Here is an 11,917-nt window from a genome sequence, read left to right as displayed (position 1 = left end):
CTACGTCAAAACTTATCATCACACTATACTGATAACAAACTTGTATGTATGCGTACCTAAAAACTACGTCAAAACTTATCATCACACTATACTGATAACAAACTTATATGTATGCGTACCTAAAAACTACGTCAAAACTTATCATCACACTATACTGATAACAAACTTATATGTATGCGTACCTAAAAACTACGTCAAAACTTATCATAACTTGGTATGTGTATATCTAAACATCACACTATACTGATAACAAACTTATATGTATGCGTATCCAAACATCAAACCATGCTGATAACAGACAAATATGTGTGTGTATCTAAATATTACACCTTACTGATAATAGATTAGTATTTGTATATCTAAACGTCACCCCATACTGATAATAGACTAGTATTTGTGTATCTAAAATCTACATCAAGTTGCTAACAGACTGATATCTACGTGTATCTAAACATCACATCATCATAGAGATGGTAGACTCTGTATGTAGGAATAACCAAGATACTCAATAGGCATAATACAAATATGCACGCTAAAAATCAACAATAACAGCGAGTTTTACTTTAAAAGATGGTTGTCACTCACTTTCATTTGTTTCTCTACTCAACAAGCCCAAAAACATGGAAGGAAACTATCGCTAAGATACCAAACCAGAAAGTGACGAACCCACCAAAAATGTTCATCTTTTTTTCTTGTTGTTTCAGTCGAGATAACTCTATAACTACTTTATAACTAGCGTCAGTTTAAACCTAAGTCCACTCTATGTGTTTCTGAGCAGTGCACGATGTCATCGCTTAGTAGTAATAACTAGTAGTAATTAAAATAAAATCACAATTGTAGTGTAAACGATGTTATCATTATCCCTTGAAGTTAGCTTTTTTACACAACTCACAACTACAGTGTTCCTATAAAAAAACTTAAGTACAGGCTGAAACGGGAATTAGCAGCCAATAATACATGAATATTAGATTACTGTAACATGTAGATACGCAATGCTTTGTACACTACACAACCTATGTATTTAGCGAGCCAACTCCTATATTATGTTTGAATTGAAGGAGTAAAAAAATCAATCAATTATTAAATTTTATTACACAGATTCATAAAATACAATAACTTTCAGTCAGGAGAAAAACTTCACAAAACAAGTAATAAAAACATTTTGTAAATGTAAAATGATGCAGGGATGACAGTGTCAAAAAAGAATGCAAACAAGAATATAGGGATGATACAGCTATACATGGATTATCCCTATATGACTTTCAATATTAAAATTTAATGTTACACTGTAAAATTCATACGTGACTTTAATATCATTGCAGTTTGAAGTTATATATTCCTGATTGTTGGTATACAGTTTGTTTATTATAACATCATAGTCAAGTAAGAGTAAACATCAATGTAACTAAGAGCCTAAGACTTACGTACAAGGAAAACCAAATATATACCTAAATATTACACAAGCATGATGTTAGTCCTGTGTTTTTGTGTGATATACCCATAGTCTAGTGTGTATGTGTGTGTCTAGAAATTAAACAAAATTGATTGTCGACTTTTGTGTACTTTTGTACAAATTACATCAAGTTGATCGCGGACTGATGTATCTAGCATCCACATAATTGACGTAAGACTGGTGTGAGTGCAAGTTCAAATTGATGACGTAAGACAGGTCTAAGTATAAGTACAAACTAATGACGTAAGACTGGTGTGAGTATAAGTATCAAATGATGACGTAAGACAGGTGTAAGTATAAGTACAAATTGATGACGTAAGACTGGTGTGAGTATAAGTACAAACTGGTGACGTAAGACTGGTGTGAGTGTAAGTACAAATTGATGACGTAAGACAGGTGTAAGTGTAAGAACAAATTGATGACGTAAGACTGGTGTAAGTGTAAGTACAAACTGATGACGTAAGACTGGTGTAAGTATAAGTACAAACTGATGACGTAAGACTGGTGTGAGTATAAGTACAAACTGATGGGAATGTGGTGCGTACATGTGTCTAAAAACTACCTGAAGCTGCTCAGAGGTGTGTGTGTATATGAAGTGGTTCTACGACTATTCTACTGCCGGCCATTTGACTGGTGACATACGACTGCCGCGACATTTTACTACTGGCAAAGGAATGCAACAATTAATTATTTCATTTTAAGGTTTTATCCATGTATAGAAACTATATTATCGGACTAAACTAATAGTTTATTAGTTCACCGTAATTTTTGAGAATAAAGTCGTTCACTTTGCTTGGAAATATTTTGTTTTGAGAACAGAATTATTTGCTGGCAGTAAAATGTGGTGATACCAAGTAAAGCCTACATCCACCTGTAGGTTGTGTGGTATTTGTGTACACTAAGTGGGTTGTAAAAAAGTGTATATCATTAAGTATTGCTATGGAAAGATTTACAATAGTGACATTTACATAGTATATAAACTTTATAATTTAAAATAATAATAATAATGGAATTGCTTTCCCAATTATCAATAACATCTGCTTGACGCAAGTTATCAACATACATTAAAAATAAAAACTAACCCAATAGATAGCGATACACCGGTTTAACTAGAAGTTTGAAATGCCACAAAACAAAAACTTATAAGTTTGGTCTGACCTAAGAAAACGTATTATTTTAATATTTAAAAAATTATATAGGCCAAGTATATTACAGTGAATCTATCAAGAAACTGAGAAAATGGCTTCCATTATAACTTATAATAAGTCTTCGCATGCTGTATGATAAAGGTTAATGATGGAAATCTTACTTTCAGCAAGTTTAAATAATAAAACTATTAATCAGTCTCTTGCAATTCTATATAGAGGGTCTATGTTTACCTATTTCATTTGAGATTATTTTTTACTTTATGATAGCGTAAATAATTCCTTCTCTAAAGATTTATTGATACGACATTGTAAATAAAACTACTGGTTGTAGTAACAGTTCGTTTTTACTTTGTTACTACAGAGGATTGAGTAAATTATAATAAAATTGTTTCAATGTGCAAGTCAGCAAACCACGTTAAACCTACAGCCGATATGAAATTGTGATGGAACGGAATGTATCAGAACTACATTCTGACACTGTTTTACGTTGTGTAGTCAATGTCAGAAGCAAAATATTCATACACTGAGATCATGAAGATATGTCCAGATCGGGAATTTAGAATTTCCAAGACAGGAATATCCAATATACTTAATGACATTGGAAAACAAAGGAATGTGGATCAACATGTGAAACCAGGATCATCCAAAAAGAGACTTTTAACAAATCGTACCTCAGTCTCGGTAAACAAAGTGCAGCGTCTTGTAATATGTGAGAATTCACGAATAAAAAGGCCAGAGGCGAAAAGCCGTTCAGACTTTCCAGGTAGCCGTACGCAACATAATCAAGAAGAATCCGTTTTGGAAAACGACACAAGCCACATGTACAAGCTGTTTCTAAAACATATCCGTTCAAACGATTGTCGAATACTTCAAGCAGTAAGGGAATGAAATAAATATTCATGCTATGTCATAAGAATACATACTGGTAATAAAAGTGCCGGACGCAGCGACGATGGATTTCTGTGAGATCGGACTGTTAAAACGGGCACTGAGGAATTGCAGTCCTCGTAAATTAGGTGGATTATGAAAAGAACAAAGGATGAGTAGGTGGACTTTGAAAATGCAGCCTTTTTACAGTGGAAACTATAGTGCTGGACTATTTTCAAGATGTACGTTCATCAAATAGAGCAGGAGTGGACGTGGTGACATTGATTTTGATGATATGGTGAGACTCCAAAATTGTTTTAATATATAGTTATCACCCCTTTTTCCTAGACTCTTTGTAGCCATCCAAATTCCAACTATATAAATTCTATAAACTAAGATGTCTGTAATAAGAAGTGAACATTATTTGTTAATTTTTTGTCGTTACATCTACAACTTTATCCCTCAATGTTCTTTTCTTCTCACTTATAAAATGATAAAAGATGTAGTTTCCTGGTGTATAAGTAAATAGTTTCACAAAAACGTGTTATGTCTTTAATAGAACTTCAAGGATGTTTCAGAAAATCGATTTCTCGATTAACTAGAGCATTATATTAACTTACAGTAGCGAAAACTTTTCAAACAATGTTATTATAAATACTCTTAACTTAGAATTATTGATTGGATGAATTAAAATGGATGCCCTGCAAGGATATTAAGAAACTCTGTTTGGATAATGGAAAACGAACACAAACTAAAAAGGAAGTTGCTGAGATTCAAATACTGAAGTACTTGAATATATAGTTTTCTATTGATGAAAACATAATAGCATATAGAGACTGGCAAGGTAAACGTTTTTATTTCACTCTTCATATCGTTATTTATTTAAAAGTCAATGGTTTTGCAAAGGAGAGTTTACATGCGCTAATTTGGCGGCATTTCGTAACAGACGCTAGAAGTGACGTCATGGGTGAAATGTTTCATGCTTATAAAGAAAAGTTCAACGCAAATTCCCGACCATTCGACATTGTAATACCTCCATAGAAACACTCGTGGTTGGAAAAAATATAAATGTTTATTCGACATTGTAATACCTCCACAGAAACACTCGTGGTTAGAGAAATATAAATGTTTATTCGACATTGTAATACTTCCACAGAAACACTCGTGGTTAGATAAATATAAATGTTTATTCGACATTGTAATACCTCCACAGAAACACTCGTGGTTAGAGAAATATAAATGTTTATTCGACATTGTAATACCTCCACAGAAACACTCGTGGTTAGATAAATATAAATGTTTATTCGACATTGTAATACCTCCACAGAAACACTGTCGAAGAGAAAGATTGTTAAATGATGTATACCCAAACAGCAAATATTCTAAGATAATCATCCTCCACAAAATCCTGGACAACAAACCCATCTACAAATTGAAAGCTGTGAATACAAAAGAAAGCCTCCCAGCCCCAAAATCATTGCCATGAAGCAGGGCTGTATTCTGATATCATTAGCCAGGTAATAACAAACTATTTGAAATTGACAATAACTTTACAAAGAGTTCGATATATCTCTAAATCAATGGCTGGTGCCATACAAAAACAGACAAAGAAAGATACTGGAATCACAACAACCTTATTCGACCTCCTGCTCTCAAGTTCTCCGATGTACTTCTGTGATTTTGGTCTATTGAAACGTGGTGATATATTGGAGAAGTATACATATTCATGACCGATAGGATTGGACATGATAGACGATGGAAAAACTAGTTGCACGTGAACTTGAACAACATTTCCATATTAGTGCTGTTAACCTAAGACTGACTTGAAGTGTGTAGTATCAGCGAAGTCAAGCTCGCCTTTGTTTATACATGGCTAATAAAAGTTTATTTAAGTAGGCCCTGAGTCTTAACAGTACCTTACAATCCCATTCATTATGTGTTCTAAAAACCATTATAATATGTGGTTACTTGCTTACAACACTGAACTCCTAAATAGGATTGTTTAATGGAGTTCTATAAATTGTTGTTATGAGTCAATTTAATACATTAGGCTTAACTTATGTAGTATTGTTTTGTTACTATCATTTTTATTATTATTCTAACTATCATTTTTTAAAGTTATATTTCATAATATTTTTTCTGTATTTTTCAATATAAATATATGTTCTACCATATTAAAAGTTAGCGGGTTATCCAGAATGTATTATCACTTAAAATAACTATGATTATGCGTGTGATGCAAGGTGTGAAAAAATGTCTTAACCACAGATCAAAAGCGAATGACATACTGAACTAGAGTTTTTATAAAACTTTACACAATATAATAATAAAGTATATTGATGTGATCATTATAAAATCTATGCTGCTGGGCCCAGTTTCACGAAAACCTTTTAAGACTTTTTTGTGGTTCTTTTATAAGTTAATAATTAAGATGAAACTTTAGAATGTCGTAAGATATTTTCTACGTTGTTTCACAAAGCTATCTTAGGAATGTCTTAGCTAAGAACAACTTAAAAGGTATAACACAATGTATTGGGAAAGTAGGGGTCTTTTAAATTAAATGCCCTAATGTTTTATTAATCACACTGTTTTTTAGTTTTGTTTTAGTTTTCATGAATGTTATATATCCCTCGTTTCCATTATTCGAACAAGATGTTTGTCAGTTAAGAAAATGTAATAATCTAAAACATTAAGTTATAGCACACTTTTTCAAGCTGCGAGATTTTTCAATCTTGTGTAACAACGTCCTCTTTTGTCCTTTTTTTTTAGTTAAAATAATTTACTTAAAAAAATTTAACATACCTGGGTAATTAGTGCTAGAATCTAAATAATCACTGAATGAGTGTTTAGGCATGTTTAGCTCTATCTTAAAACACCTATCTACCAATCTTGAAGTTAGGAAATAGTTAAAGAAGGTTCTTCATATATGAAGCTTTTCGTGAAACACTTGTAAGAAAGAGATCTTTTCTAACTTGTGTCTCAAGAAAAACATTTTTCCTAACATACCTTCGTGAAACTGACTCCTTAACTAATTATAATTATACGTGATATTAGCGGGATAAAATAGGTGATGGTTTTACTTGTACCTTAACCTTGTAACAAGGTTGACTGACCTTCGATTACTTGGTTATTTACGGAGATTTACTTTGCTAACGGCCCCCCAGTGGCACAGCGGTATGTCTGCGGACTTACAACGCTAGAAACCGGGTTTCGATACCCGTGGTGGGCAGAGCACAGATAGCCCTTGTGTAGCTTTGTGCATACTTAAAAAAAACAAACAAAACAAAACTTTGCTAACGTTTATATGGTTTCCATTGTTTGTTAAACAAGTTTTAAAATTATTCATTAATGTAAGCACTTTATTTTTTAATAATTATTTACAATGCACGTGGTTTGATGAACGGAAGCGAGTAATAAAATCAGTAACTTGTGCAATATGTAATATTTTCAAATGTTCCTTGTAGCATTTTAATCTCATGTAACCAATAAAACTTGATTCTTGTTACTGTTTTCATTTTTCACTTGGCTGGTCTACCTGGAACACTTCGTCTGCGTACTTTACACTCGTAAAATGTCAGATGATGCATAAAGAGTTTCTTTAGCACTTACATTGATGTACTTCTTACAACCATCGAAATAGTAATGATGATACAGTCTAACAAGAAGTTAGAGCGACGACCTCTTCACCAGAAAATGTGACGTACCAATTTGCCCTACTTACTCTGTTACTGCTTATAAGGATTCAAAACTTGGCGGTGTAAGAGAAAAGTTTTTGTCATCTCACACTTTTTTTTAAAGTGTCATTTCTCATTGTGTGTAAACCACAATTATATCTGAGTAATTCCTTTTGTTCAACTCAAAATTATAAAACTTTATCACACAGTTTTTTACTGCTTCACCTGCCCTGCTGTGTGTGGGGCCTAGGTGGGTTTACTGTTTATGTTTCTTAAAAAGTACATTTGAAGTTAAGAATCCAGAATCAGACTTCGATTTTCCTGCAATTAAATAAAATGTGTGATTGTGAACTTACTAGTAGATATATTAAAACACTGTGATCAGCTTCAGATGATAGAGCATTACGCGTTAAAGAAATTTTATTGACTTAACATTCGAAACCACGATTTTCATTTGTTATTCACATTAGTTAACATGGAGTCATCCTGAAATAGCAATAGCAATAAGAATGAGCAGTATATTTTTGGAAACACGTTCTCTGTGTTATATACGTTGTTTAATGGAAACACGTTCTCTGTGTTATATACGTTGTTTAATGGAAACATGTTCTCTGTGTTATATATGTTGTTTTATGGAAACAAGTTCTATGTCTTATGTACTTTGTTTTATGGAAACACGTTCTTTGTGTTATGTTTTTTGATTTATGGGAACATGTTCTCTGTGTTATACATTTTGTTTTATGAAAATGTGTTCTCTGTGTTATGTATTTTGTTTTATGGAAACGCGTTCTCTGTGTTATGTATCTTGTTTTATGGAAACACGTTCTCTGTGTTAGATATCTTGTTTTATGGAAACACGTTTTCTGTGTTTTATATCTTGATTTTATTGAAACACGTTCTCTGTGCTATATATCTTGTTTTATGGAAACACATTCTCTGTGTTATATATCTTGTTTTATGGAAACACATTCTCTGTGTTATATATCTTGTTTTATGGAAACACATTCTCTGTGTTTTATATCTTGTTTTTGATTTGTGCAAATCATCTCGAGAGCTACATATGTTCTTGTCAAACCACACGAGTTTCTCACGCGGCCATAAGAAAACTTCCGAACACTTATGTAAACATTAATCAAAGCCTTAGAATATCACCACTTAGGAATTATTCAGTAAACATTAAGGACGGGTGGACGGTAGTTCGGTACATGCTAGGAAAACGTATTAATTAGTTACGGACATTACAAATAGTATTCTATAAAGTCATCAACATCAGGAAAATGTATTTAGCGTAGTTACCAACGTTAGAATGACGTACTCAATTTAACTATTAACATTAGAAAGACGTATTCAGTGTAGTTACCAACGTTAGAAAGACGTGTTCAGGATAATTATCAACGTTAAAAAGACGTTTTCGGTGTAGTTACCAACGCTACAAAGACGTATTCAGTATAATTACCAACATTAGAAAGATGTATTCAGCGTAGTTACCAACTTTAAAAAGAGGTATTCAGTATAATTACCAACATTAGAAAGACGTATTCAGCGTAGTTACCAACGTTAGAAAGACGTATTCAGTATAATTACCAACATTAGAAAGACGTATTCAGCGTAGTTACCAACTTTAAAAAGAGGTATTCAGTATAATTACCAATGTTAGAAAGGTGTATTCGGTGTAGTTAACTACGTTAGAAAACATTATCATCATAATTAACAATGTTAGAAAAACGTATACAGTATAATTATCTACGTTAAAAAGGCGTATTCGGTGTAGTTACCAACGTTAGAAAGACGTATTCGGTGTAGTTTAGTTTTATGAGTGTTTTTCCTTAGGCAAGGTGAAATGTCTTCCAATGTTGTAGATTAGTTTGAGATTCTTTGTTATGATCGTGCTATACTCGAACTTCGCTTTTTCTTCAATTTTATTAACGTTTTATTTATTTCTACCAGGAAATGGTTCATGCTAATAGGCCTAACAAATTGCTGTTTATTACTTTAATCAACAACACATAGATTTCGAAATAGGTTTTGTTCCTCACTGGCAACATAGTATTTCTTCTTTCGCCTCTTTCTCGGTTTATTCGGTCGCGCTCACATCTCCCGATCTTCATTTTCTGTTAAACTCATGGCTTTTATATTACCTTCTCAAAAACGACACCGAACACCACTGTTCCACTTATATCAGATTACAACATTTCATAATCATAACGGGTTCCGTAATCTTCACAGAGGCTAAACAAGAAAGGCGATTGATCCCTCATTAATACTTTGGTCTCCTAACCCTTAGATACCGACCAAAAGGCCACTGCTTTCTCACCTCTCTCAACTCCAACCGATTTTTCTTACACCGAACTTCATAACATCGCGTTACTGTTAACGTATAGGCTGGTCCAGTCATTTCACGTGTATCATTATATTTTGTCATATAAATGAGATAGTATCCTAACTATCAGATTTACTCTTCAACAGCCATGCCATATTATCTTGAACAACACTTTTAAAGTGTCTTTCATTGCAGCTACTGAATGACAGGAGAAAACCAGCTACTCTGTGTAACTTACATTGTTGACGAAATCTTACAGTGACTTTCATGAAGTGTGGGTGAAGGGAAGATTCACGGTGATAAATGATTATGTTTTCTTGTATTAATCTCATGTAATACAAGAAAACATTGTCATTTACCACCGTGAATCTTCCCGTTACCCACATTAATCTCATGTAATACAAGAAAACATAATCATTTACCACCGTGAATCTTCACGCCAACCACATTAATCTTACGTAATACAAGAAAACATAATCATTTACCACCGTGAATCTTCCCGTTACCCACATTAATCTCATGTAATACAAGAAAACATTGTCATTTATCACCGTGAATCTTCCCGTTACCCACATTAATCTCACGTAATACAAGAAAACATAATCATTTACCACCGTGAATCTTCCCTTCACCCACATTAATCCCACGTAATACAAGAAAACATAATCGTTTACCACCGTGAATCTTCCCGTTACCCACATTAATCTCACGTAATACAAGAAAACATAATCATTTACCACGTAATGATAATGTTTTCTTGTATTACGTGAGATTAATGTGGGTGGCAGGAAGATTCACGGTGATAAAGGATTATGCTTTCTTGTATTACGTGAGATTAATGTGGGTAACCGGTAATCATTTACCACCGTGAATCTTCCCGTTACCCACATTAATCTCATGTAATACAAGAAAACATAATCATTTACCACCGTGAATCTTCCCGCACCCACATTAATCTCATGTAATACAAGAAAACATAATTATGTACCACCGTGAATCTTTGTTTTCTTGCATTACATGAGATTAATGTGGGTAACGGGAAGATTCACAGTGGTACATGATTATGTTTTCTTGTATTACCTGAACCGTGATTAATGAAGGAGTATGGAACATTTATTTCTACAGAAATCCTTCATAAACAAGTTTGAATACATCTCTTATTCCTATAACTAGTATTCTTCATGTTATTTTCTACTGAAATATTCTACAAATATTTAATCACCATCAGTATCTTTTATCGTTTAGTGTTTAAAAGTGTTTGTTTATAACTATAGTGATATAACGTATTGTCCGTTACTTTGTTAGGTTTTTAGCTGTTCTATATAATACAGAGGGTTCAGTACTTTATAGTAAAATGATTTATAATATGCAAATCAGCAATTCATGTGACAACCACACTCGATATAGTTGTGGTGGACAGCACTTTAAGGAAAGGTATGTGTTCATATCGCAGATCATAAATGTGTGTTTAGATCGAGAAATTAGAATATCCATGACATGGATATCTTCTACACTTAATGACATTCTAATAGAAAGAAAGAAACTTAGGACAAACATGACTATTTAGAAAGAAATCTGCAGAAAGTAGTACCTCAGCCACAGTAAGAAACGTGAGGCGTTTCTTAACAGGTGAGAATCCAAGAACACAAATGTCAGTGACAAAAACCGCCCAAGTGACCTAAGGGACAGTTCATAGTATAATCAAGAAGGAACCCCGTTTGGAAAAACGACACAGGTTACGAATACATAAGTTGCTTCCACGACATATCTGTTCAGCTTCCGCATATCTCAAGTAGCTAGAGAATGAAACGGGCATTTATGTTATTCATTACAAAGACATACTGGCTGAGTCACCGGACGCAGAACTTATGGATTTCTGTAAGTTCAGTCTGCTGAAACGAGTACTGAAAAAAAACTATCGTCTTCATATAAAAGATGGCCTACGGAAAACTGCATAGACTAGTGTGTGCTTTTGATATGACAACCTTATGACAGAGACATTTGCAATGGAATCCACGCTGCAGGGATATTATCAAGATTTGCGACTGTCAGACAGAATATGACGGGGCGTGGTGACATGAACTTTAATGGCTTGATGAGGCTCCAAAATCATTTCAGTATAACGTACTGAACTTATGTATTGAGCAAACTTTGGACAATATTGAATTTGTCTTATGGTAGATTAACAAACGGAAGTTTTGTAAGGTTTCAAATTGAACAATACACTACAATAAAACTTGCAAATTGAACAATACACTTCAATAAAACTTGCAAATTGAACAATACACTACAATAAAACTTGCAAATTGAACAATACACTACAACAAAACTTGCAAATTGAACAATACACTACAACAAAACTTGCAAATTGAACAATACACTACAATAAAACTTGCAAATTGAACAATACACTACAATAAAACTTGCAAATTGAACAATACACTACAATAAAACT

This window comes from Limulus polyphemus, unplaced genomic scaffold, assembly GCF_000517525.1.
Source record: "Limulus polyphemus unplaced genomic scaffold, Limulus_polyphemus-2.1.2 Scaffold262, whole genome shotgun sequence".
NCBI classification, from domain to species: Eukaryota; Metazoa; Arthropoda; class Merostomata; order Xiphosura; family Limulidae; genus Limulus; species Limulus polyphemus.
Note: the sequence above shows the minus strand (reverse complement) of the source record.